Consider the following 11,247-nt stretch of genomic DNA (forward strand, 5'->3'; position numbering starts at 1 on the left):
AGACGCACACTCAGCCATCTGATTGGACCAGCAAACTGTCAATCTACACAGGCCGGGGTGAGCTAGTTCAGTGAGAAAGGTTTGGTGGGTTAGTTGGGTCATGTGGAATCGTTGAGGGTAACTAGAAGTGGTCTAGTGATAATTGTTTGTGTTTCTGTTGGGCAGAGGAAGAATGCACTCGAAGTAAAACGAATGGGGGCAAGAAAAGTGAATTGTTTCGTTCTCAAGAAAAGGGAACCAATGAAAGGAGTGATAAGGGGGAGGAGTGGTGAGAGTAGTAGAGATATACCAGTACAGAGGGATAGGCCAAAAAGTTAAATAAGTTAGAGTAAGATTGGATTTTTAGCATTTATAGCAATGGTTATCAATTGTACTGCAGGGATGGAACGGAAGTCTCAGAAAATGGAGGTTGTGGTAGCAGTTGCAGAGGTATTTGGGTGTGTGAGACTTGACAGCAGAAGAGTTACAGGATGTGTTAAGTGGTGATGTCCCATCCTTTCAGGGTGATGGCATGAATTAGGAATAAATAAATTTCATTAGTAGAGTAGGGGGGTGTTAATGTTATTTTATATAATATAGTATAGTGTTAGATGGTAGGGTATTTATTTAGTACATTTTTATTTTTCAAGTAAAGTATAAGGGAGTTGTACTCCAGTCTAGTAGGTGGCTGTAATGCAACAAATTGGATGCCAACCGCTGTTAAACCTTATAGAAGAAGGTTTGGTGTGTGGGTTCCCACTGAATGGGAAACATATTTTTTTCATACATATTGTAATTGGCTACATATAGCCTAACATTTGCATTTTATATTTATACCTTTGCTTATTCGATCTAGTCACTAACATAGGTCTATGCCATTGCACAAAATTCTTGTTTCAAAAACATCTAAACTGTGCTTGAGAACCAACAAGTTGCGTGTCTTGAATGTTGATCAATGACCTGTCAACATCATTTGGCGCACAAAGGAAATGCTGTCATACACTTCGATCCAGAGAATCCCAAACCTGCTCAATGGGTGACATGTCTGGTGAGCAGGCCCGGCACCACGAGGGGGCAATGCTCCCTTAGTTGGAATATTGTGCCCCTTCAGTTTTGTATCACAATCTGCCCCCACCGTCATGCCCAACCAATTTGTTGTGTATGCTTCATTCATGCAACTCCCTTGCACGCATCATACGTACGTCATACACATTTACCAGTTGATTGGCTTTCACAGAGAAGGGCGAGGTAAATTTGACCGTTTAGGTTTACTTTCAAAGTTACATACTACGAAGAAAAAAAAGTTTCACAGAGCAGCTGGATGTAATTTAGCTAAGGTTAACAGTTAGGTAGGTAGCTGATAGCATGATGGATATTAGAAAGTGGCTTCGCCAGGGCACAACGGCAGCATCAGATCAAAGTGGCGGGGAGGGGGAGAACCACAAGGCCACTGAGCCGATGCTAATCACCAAGGCCAGGGTCGTCGAGGCACGCATCAAGCAAATAACATTTGAAATGCATGGTACTTTGGACAGAAAAACAAGCAAGGAATGCACAGGGAGCGGTGATTTCAAAACTTGTGAATTCTGCACAGCTTGCAAGATATCGTATGTATTTATCTTCGATTGTGGAATTTCTTGCTGTCAACGAGCTTCCTACATTTTCATTTTAGTCATTTAGCAGACACTCTTATCCAGAGCGACTTACAGTAGTGAATGCATACATTTCATACATGTTTTTCTCCGTACTGCTCCGTACTGGTTTCTCACATACACACACAGTACCAGTCAAAAGTTTGGACACCTACCCATTCAAGGGTTCTTCTCCACTTCCACTACCTTCCACATTGTAGAACAACAGTGAAGACATCAATACCAAGAAACAGTGTAACTTTGGATGCGATGGACGCAAGAGGGGAAGGGGGCGGTGGACTATTCCTGGTGATGTTAGATTATACGCTCAGGAAAGACAAGGAACTTGCTAGTGCCTTAAGCACAATTCCCTGCAATGCCACATACACATCTCATGACATCCAGAACAAAATAATTGGGCTCATGAGTGAGGTAGTCACAGAGGAAATTGTGAAGGAAGTAGGTGATTCATGGTACACAGTTAAAGTGGATGGGACGGAAGACCCAACCGGGTGCGAGAACATTTCAATTGTACTCGTTATGTGGGCGAAAACAACCGTGTTTGTGAGCGGCTAGTGTCAATGGCAACGAGTAAAGCATGTGATGCTTTATCACTGACTAACTTGGTCTTGTCAGAGCTAACAAATGTTGGCCTTAGCACCGAGAAGATTCTTAGTCAATGTTATGAAAGGTGGTGCAGGACAAACTGAATCGGGAAGTGCCGTATGTGCATTGCTTTAATCACCAGCTGTATTTAGTCATAGTGCACGCTATGTCCTCTGAGGGTGCATTGGATGACTTTTTTTATGTGTATATTTCCCTTTACAAGTTTCTCAGGAAACCAATTGTGTCTGTGCAATATTCAGGAGAGAAACTGGCCACAGTGAGTGTCATTATAAAATCTCTGGACAGCATCATCCACCTGCTCAGAGAAATCGAGAGTACCCGCACCTATGGTACCGAGGTGCGACTTGAGGCTGTGGGCCTATTGAACGCTGTTTACAAACCGAGCTTCAGATTCATTGCCTTCATGGACCACAAAGTACTCAGCCTGCTAGACCCCCCCCCCCCCCCAACAAGTTACTTCAGGCTGATCAACTGATCTGTTCACTGGCATCCGAGTCGTCCGCAGTGCCCACAATTGCGTGAAAAAACTACGACGTGAAAGTGAGTTTGATGAGTTATGGGAGAAATACACGGACACCTCCGCTCCAAGCAAACGGCAAAGAGTAGTGAGTAGTAATCTGAAAGAATATGTGGTCGAAACAACAATGGGCCAGCAAGAAGAAATAAATGAGAGGGAGTCCAAAAGACTGTTTTTCAGCACTCTGGATGCTGTACTGGGAGAAATGTCAGCAAGATTTAACGAACAAAACAGTCAACTTGTTGAGGCCCTGTGTGCCTTGCACCCAGAGAATGAAACATTTATGGATGTGAAAAAGGTGAAACCACTGCTGGACTTAATCTCAGGAGATTTTGTGGAAGCTGAGTTTACTGTCACGCCAGTTTCTACAGACTGAAATCACCTGATCTGGAGAAGAAAAATGGACTACGCAGAGCATTTTGGATCGATACTCCGGGCCTCTAACAGCAATGCTTACTGTAATGACTGGCATTGAAGCTGGGATTAACATTTGCAGCATCCATGGCAACTTGCGAGAACTCTTTCAACATTGAAAAACGTATTCAGTGAGCACAGACGGAGCATGTTGCACAGGAGGAAAGTGCAGCTGATTCAACTAGCATTTGAGAGGGATTTTAGAAGCAAATTCTGTGGGGAGTGGAACGAGACTTTTGAGGAGGTTCAACACAGCATCAAGGCGGCTGCAATTCTTTTGAATCTTGGTACGAACAGGCATCCTGGCTGGGCTTGTATTATTTAGTTATTTTCTAGCTTTTGGAAATGCGTGGCAAATGTCAGAAATAGGCGTAGAAGTGATTTTCTTTATTGGAGTTGTTGCCAAGTTTTCTGCTTGATTTCTGTGATTGGATTGGAAATGTTTGGTTTATAATATAATCAGATTGTTTTTAATGTTGTTTTATATGGTAGAAGAGGTGCTTTGCATTACATTGATAAGGGTGGGCAGACCTTGGCCAATAGCTGAGTAACGATGTAGCTATAGTGTTGCCATAAACAACTAGTTGCCATGGAATACTAATTTCTCTGTTATCATATGCAGCGTAGTACGGCACTCTCGTGGGAAGACAGCTTGGTAGCTGCGTCCAAGCTGCATTGTACTGATAAATCCTGGTAGTGCATTGTACATTATTGTTTGCTTTCCGCTATTGGAAATTAATTGTATTGGCATGGGTTATTACGGTAATTAGCAACTGTTTTGCATTGCATTGATGAGTATTGTGCATCTAGCGTTGTCATAACTTGCAATTGCTCAAGTTGGTTATGAATTGTCCATGTTTGCAAAGTGGTGCAGTAGCCTGTATTCTTGCGGCAAGACAGCCGTGTGTGGCTGCAAATACATTGTGTGTAATTGTACTATCGATTATTATCCATCCTGTGTTATCAGCAAGTGAAAATGGTTGTGCCCCCTTAGTCATTTCTAATGCCCCCTTGCTGAGTTATTCCTGCTGCCGGTCCTGCTGGGAAATGTTCAGCTTCCAGGAATTGTGTACAGATAATTGCGACATGGGCCTTGCATTACCAAGCTGAAACATGAGGTGATGGCAGTGGATAAATGACACGACAATGGGCCTCAGGATCTCGTATCTCTGTGCATTCAAATTGCCATTGATAAAATGCAATTGTGTTCATTGTCAGTAGCTTATGCCTGCCCATACTATAACCCCACCGCCACCATGGGGCACTGTTCATAACTTTGACTTCAGCAAACTGCTCACACACATGACACCATATGTCACACGACACCATATGCCATCTGCCCGGTACAGTTGAAACCGGGACTCATCCGTGAAGAGCACACTTCCCTTCTTGATATGCCACACCTGTCACGCCCTGACCATAGAGAGCCCTTGGTTCTCTATGGTGTAGTAGGTCAGGGCGTGACTAGGGGGTGTTCTAGTTCAATATTTCTATGTTGGTGTTTTGTATGGTTCCCAATTTGAGGCAATTACCAGGTAATTGTTGCCTCTAATTGGGGATCATATTTAGGTAGCCATTTCTCCCACTTGTGTTTGTGGGATATTGTTTTATTTGGTGCTTGTTGCACCACGCAGTCACGTTTTGTCGCTTGTTAGTTTTGTTGAAGAAGTTTCACGTTAAATAAATATGTGGACCTCAACACACGCTGCGCCTTGGTCCGTCTCTTACAACAACCGTGACAACACCTGTCAGGTGGATGTATTATCTTGGCAAAGGAGAAATGTTCACTAACAGGCATGTAAATAAATGTGTAGACATAATTGTAGAGAAATAAACTTTTTGTGTGCATGGAACATTTCTGGGATGTTTTATTTCAGCTCATGACACATGGGACCAACACTTTACATGCTGTGTTTATATATTTTTTCTAATTACATACCTCAGTGGTGGTACTGGCTATATCTAAAGATAGCTGTAACATCGCACTACCTTCAATACTTATGGGATGAAGATGTAACATATTCTGGTGAATTAATTACAATATTTTTGAGGAAGAAAAAGGCTACAGACTGTAACAGACAGATCATGCTTTCCAGTGGTGACCTGTTGTTCAGGGCAGGTTGGGCCAAATAATACAAAATATGTTGCCTATTATGCATGTTATTTTAGGATTAATATGTCACATATCACTTCGCAAACAATGTAAAAATATATATATATATGGTAATAAAGCCGCATATACAAACATGGTCTCTTTTTTGTTTTCTTGAGTGAAGCAGCTCCAAAATACAGGTGTTTCAGCCTAGTTCAGTGCTTTCTGTGGTGGTGGGGCAGGCAGCGGAAAATACAGAGCGTAGGGGTTGGTAATGTTCTCTAATTACGCTGTGATTGGCTTAGTGTTCTGTCACTCATGTGGACACTACGTCACAGCAAAATCTACGGGGAGAGCTTGAAAATTCAAGCCCTTTAGGTGCTGCCATAGATTTATATTAGAAGTGCCCATCCAAGAAGGCTAAGGGCATTTGCCACAGATAAAATTACGTCAAATCACATATCTACTGTAGCTTTGATTGGACTAATCATGTCAACATCATACTTTCAAAATCTTAGCTAGCAAGCTAGACAAGCAGTCATCTTGAATCAAGTCAACAATCTACTGGCAAATCCTTTTCAATCCTTGTCATATGAAGATATATTATAGATAAAACGTATCAGTGCTCATCAGCCATTGGACATAAACATTACACAACAAATAAGAAATCGCAAATTCAACAATGAGTAGTTTGGAAGGAATCATTGGCTAACTGCAAGCGTTGCAAAGCAATCACTAGCTTGCTATTCAGTGGCGAGGGTGTGTGGTCCAATTCTGGGTTTAAGTGTCTCTTTACCAAGCTTAAATGGATAAACATTCACATTCAACACCATGGGCCAGAAAAGGTTGAATACATAGGCCATGCTGTCAATCCAGCATAACTTCTGCCACGTTCAAAACAACTGGAAACTCAGAACTGGGAATTTTCCAATTTCAGTGAGTTCAAGACAACTGGGAACTCTGAAAAAAATGAGCTCCAACTGGGAAAATACCTTTTGAGATTCTCATCACAAAATTGTCAAAGTTCAACTTTTCCCCCGATGCCTTGAGATGGATGAAATCATACCTTGAAGGCAGAACTCAGTGTGTCAGAGTGAGCAATGAGCTGTCGCCCACTCTTAGCTATGATGTGGGCGTGCCCCAAGGGTCAATACTGGGGCCCTTCCTGTTCAGCCTGTACATTAATGATCTGCATTCTGTCTGTACTGGGTCTGAAGTTCAAATGTATGCACATGACACAGTGATAAATGTGCATGCAAAGAGCAAACAACAAGCTGCACAAGAACTCACTACTGTAATGGTCCAGGTTACAAAGTGGCTCAGTGACTCGTGTTTGCGTCTCAATGTGAAAAAAACTGTTTGCATGTTCTTCACAAAGAGTGCAACAGATGCTCCTGAGCCAGATGTCTATGTGTCAGGGGAGAAGCTCCAGGTGGTATCTGATTTTAAGTACCTTGGCATCATACTTGATTCCAACCTCTCTTTTAAAAAAGCATATTAAAAAGGTCATTCAAATAACCAAATTCAACCTAGCTAATTTCCAATTTATATGAAATTGTTTGACTACAGAGGTAGCAAAACTGTACTTCAAATCTATGATACTTCCCCACTTAACATACTGCTTGACTAGTTGGGCCCAAGCTTGCTGTACAACATTAAAACCTATTCAGTCTGTCTACAAACAGGCTCTCAAAGTGCTTGAAAGGAAGCCCAATAGCCATCATCACTGTTACATCCTCAGAAAGCATGCGCTCCTGAGTTGGGAAAATTGTGTGCAATACACCGACGCATGTCTTGTATTCAAGATCTTAAATGGCCTGGCTCCCCCTCCACTCAGTATTTTTGTTAAACAGAAAACCCAAACATAAGGCAGCAGATCCACAAGGTCTGCCATGAAAGGTGACTGTATAGTTCCCTTAAGGAAAAGCACCTTTAGTAAATCCGCTTTCTCTGTGAGAGCTTCCCATGTCTGGAATATACTGCCATCAGACACACATAACTGCACCACCTATCACACTTTCACAAAAAACATGAAGACATGGCTAAAGGTCAATCAGATTTGTGAACATAATCCCTAGCTGTGTATTGTCGCTTTCCATGTTGTCTGTTGTCTGTAGCTTGTGAGGTGTGGAAACACTTTGTTGCTTTTATGGATTTTGTCTTGTTGCTCTGTCTGTATGCTACGTTTTGCTTGTCCTATGTTGCTCTGCGTGTGCTCACTGCTCAATGATTTTCTATATTGTAATTGTTTTTAATAACCTGCCCAGGGACTGCGGTTGAAAATTAGCCGTCTGGCTAAAACCGGCACTTTTACTGAAACGTTGATTAATGTGCACTGTCCCTGTAAAAATAAAATAAACTCAACTCAACAACTCAACAGTCTTCCAACTCAGAATTCCAAGTCGGTAATACTAAGTGTATGTAGTGTAGTAAGCTCTTAGTAGCCCATGTGCCTCACCATAATCATTTGGTCCCTTTCCCCCTCATAACTTAGCCTACTGTTCTGACTTGGTGGTGCACATGTAGCCTATAGCCTGTTTTAGAGAAATGTCATCATCGAATGTCATAAGAGCTTTGTCTGCTTAAATGCCCCCTTTATTTATCCTATGGTTCTGACTTGGTGTACTAGGGCGAATACTGTAGGAATGGCCCATGTTCTGAATTCTGTCGCTGTACATTTCAAAAGTGCTGAACAAATAGTTATATTGACTACGTCTACCTTAACTCGCACATTGGTTAAACCACAGTGGTTTAAGCAAGTCAGCCATATCAGCTGTTTTTTTTAAGTCAGTAAATGAGGCTGAATTAACTGTTTCGCTGCCAGACAAGGCTCTGCTGATAGTCAGGTGTAGCAGTGGTAAGGATTCACTCCATGGTGCTGAAAAGAAAGCTCTATTGTTGGGACAGCTTTACGTAGGCCCTAACATTTTGTGGGCACCGTTTGTCACCGTTATAGTGCAATTAATGTATTGTTTAGTGTTCTGTAGTGGCTTTCCTCGCATGCATCTAAAATATTTTTGGGGAGTTTGCCCCACCAAGATTTACATACTAAAATCGCCACTGATGCTTTCCATCCGATTCTGCATCACCCGCTGCATACAGGTTGGCCTTATGATCCTGCTTGCTCTGGATTCCAGAGAAGTGACAATGTGACATATCCCGAGACGACATTGACTGCTATCATGAATGACTTTCAGCTCAAAATGCAGGTGTAAAACTCCGTTTATTTCTGTATCTTGTGTTTTGAAAATGCATCACCGTTTATGGCTGTAATTACAGGCTACATTTGCGCAGCCATTGTGCGCGAGTGCATGTGCATGTGCGGCGGTTCCAAGCTTTGAACCACTCCTTTTTGGGGCTTGTGGGTCAAAAGGTTTGAAAACTACCAAACCGCAAATAAATTGTAGGGAGAGAGTATTGCTATAAATGAAAATGCATCTCCAAAAATGGTTTGGTGATCAAGAATATGAACAAATGGGGCAACAATTGAGAGCATATGTCTACAGGACTTTACTCTAAACTCGAGCGGATCTACTTATGACTGACTTCGAACTTGTGATTTGAGACTTGCTTGTGACTCGAATAATAGTGACGTGTCCCACCTCTGATTTTCGTTAACGCTAACCATTTTCCTAACCTTAACCATATTATCCTAACATGCTACACGTATTCTCCTAACCTGCTGTGTAAATTCTAATTTGCCACAAAAAAAAAGGCGTGTTTTGTTCGGGGCTCGCCTTTCCATTGAGCGATAAAGTGGTAGTTTCCTTGGAAACGGCTCTGGCTGCAGCAAAGGCTTGCGACAAAGACACACAATTTGTATTATTACTCCCGTCTGTAGGCTATTCTTTCAGTTTCTTAGCCCATGTCCCATGCTTTTGTTTGATTTTGTGTGTGTGTGTTTACTTGTAATTTGTTTAACATGGAATGGTTATGTAGAATTTCTTGAAAATGAATAATTCCATTTATACAACCTTCCAGTGATTGGCATTGAAATGAAATGGTTCCACACAGTTCTGCCACAGGTTCTGCTGTCTCCAGCCATCACAGGCCACAGCAAAGCTTGACCGCTGAGGCTCGCGCAGCTTCAGTCGCATGCAGCTGGAGCTTGGTGTTGTTGCCACAGCAACCACTGAAGAGAAATCCGTGCAGGTCCTGATGCTACGGAGCTCGCGCTACCGCATTGAGGGGGATGTAGCAGTCGGACACGGGCAGATGGTACCTCAATATCGACAGTGACTCACCGACAACGCGCGACACTAGATAACAAGGGAGGGAGAAACGTGATGGCGATAAGCCTCGGGTACCTTGGACCTTGACGGGAAGACCTTGTCACACGGTGGGCCAGGTTGTCCTACACTTGCGGATCCAGGGTGAGTGCACCTAACTGCGGCGAAATGTGATTGCTGGATTAGTCTGAATCTAAATTAGGCTTGTTGCGACTGGGCTATATTCAATCGCAATGAGGCTATGCATTACACAATTGTCACACGGCTCACACCTATATGGTTTTGGCAGAAACATATAAAAATATATATATATATTCGTACAATATTATTAGTCTATAAGCTAGTATACAGGAGAATAGGTTACATAATGTATTACATCTTCGGGATGTTGAATTCAAATGAGGTGGTTCTAAATACTATTCCAAAGCAACAGGGCTGGCATTTGTTGTTCTTGTTGGGAATTATAATGCATACATTAATGCAGCACAACAGGCTAATAGAAACAACAACTGCTGTAAACATGTTTTTGCTGAAATAAATATCTAGCCTATCACAATAGGTTCTACGCTAGAATAATATTGGTCAGTTTAATTGCCAAAACTAAATTTGGAGTCCATTTTAAAAGGCATTTTTGATATCACCCGTAGTGATAAAAAACCCCACTTTATTAGAATAAGCTATTGTTTTAAATCCTCACAAGCCTTCAATTGGACATATGTGTTTTCACTCACAAAGTAGTTATTTCATTAGTGCCAAAATAGTGTTAACATGGTAAATATAAACAGCTCAATGTCTTGACTTTGAGAAACGTCAACAGGTATTTATAATAATTTTTTTTACTTAAGACAGGGTTGAAAAATGAATCCCCAAGAACTAGTATAATCAACAACAAAAAAGAAAAAGTGTCATTATTTGACTTGGCCATTTTTACCCCAAAAATGAAAGAAGAAAAAAAATGAAATGAAAGTCAGAGAAGAAGAATTCACTGAATTATTGATGTTTTATTATATATACTCTTTTTATACTATAACTATTTAAAAAGGGGATTTGATTAATGTTCCAAAATGTATACAGGTCTGTCAGTACAGGACTCAAAATGCCTGGCAACAACATGCATCTAAAACAATGTTGTTTTACTGCATGTCTTATACTTTAAAAGCAACAGAGCAACTGTGCATTTGCTGAACATATAGATTGGGCAATGCTGCCACTCTTAACACTGTAAGACAAGAAAAGAAACCTAGTTGTACAGCTTTTAAAAATAATTGGTGACTTCAGTCAGTCAGACCGGGAATGCAATGAGTGGAAACGAATGGTTGACCACCACTATTCCCAGTTGCATTTCCTATCAACCTGTCTGATCACATCAAATCAGAACAGAGTTGACTTTTTGCTGTGTCTAAAACCAGAAAGAAGAAGACACAATAGTGTCTGTCTCATAAAGTATGGATTCTTTTTCACTGTTCACTGCCAAGTGTGCTTATATTTCAGTATAGTTTCCAAAGTAGGAATGAAGTAGTTGGGCTAAGCTATATTTTTACATTCAAAGTGAATTAGCTTCATCGTATTATACAGTACCAAAATGCTCCTATTTTGAATATATCTCAGGTTCAAAGTGAATTAGCTTCATCGTATTATACAGTACCAAAATGCTCCTATTTTGAATATATCTCAGGTTCAAAGTGAATTAGCTTCATCGTATTATACAGTACCAAAATGCTACTATTTTGAATATATCTCAGGTTCAAAGTGAATTAG

At 41.2% G+C, this 11,247-nt stretch overlaps 1 protein-coding gene and 1 pseudogene across 1 annotated transcript in view; both read left to right on the top strand.

Moving 5' to 3' along the window:
- The first annotated feature begins 9,087 nt into the window (after positions 1–9,087).
- The window catches only part of LOC106583675 (E3 ubiquitin-protein ligase RNF182), a 14,693-nt gene continuing 12,533 nt past the window's right edge, over positions 9,088–11,247 (top strand). The window contains exon 1 of the mRNA XM_014168161.3: positions 9,088–9,633. The gene's annotated coding sequence lies outside the window, so the exon portion shown is untranslated. The remainder of the gene's footprint in view (positions 9,634–11,247) is intronic.
- LOC145862632 (uncharacterized) overlaps positions 9,356–11,247 on the top strand; it is a 7,564-nt pseudogene continuing 5,672 nt past the window's right edge.

This window comes from Salmo salar, chromosome 22 (genome assembly GCF_965601325.2).
Source record: "Salmo salar chromosome 22, fSalSal1, whole genome shotgun sequence".
Lineage (NCBI taxonomy): Eukaryota > Metazoa > Chordata > Actinopteri > Salmoniformes > Salmonidae > Salmo > Salmo salar.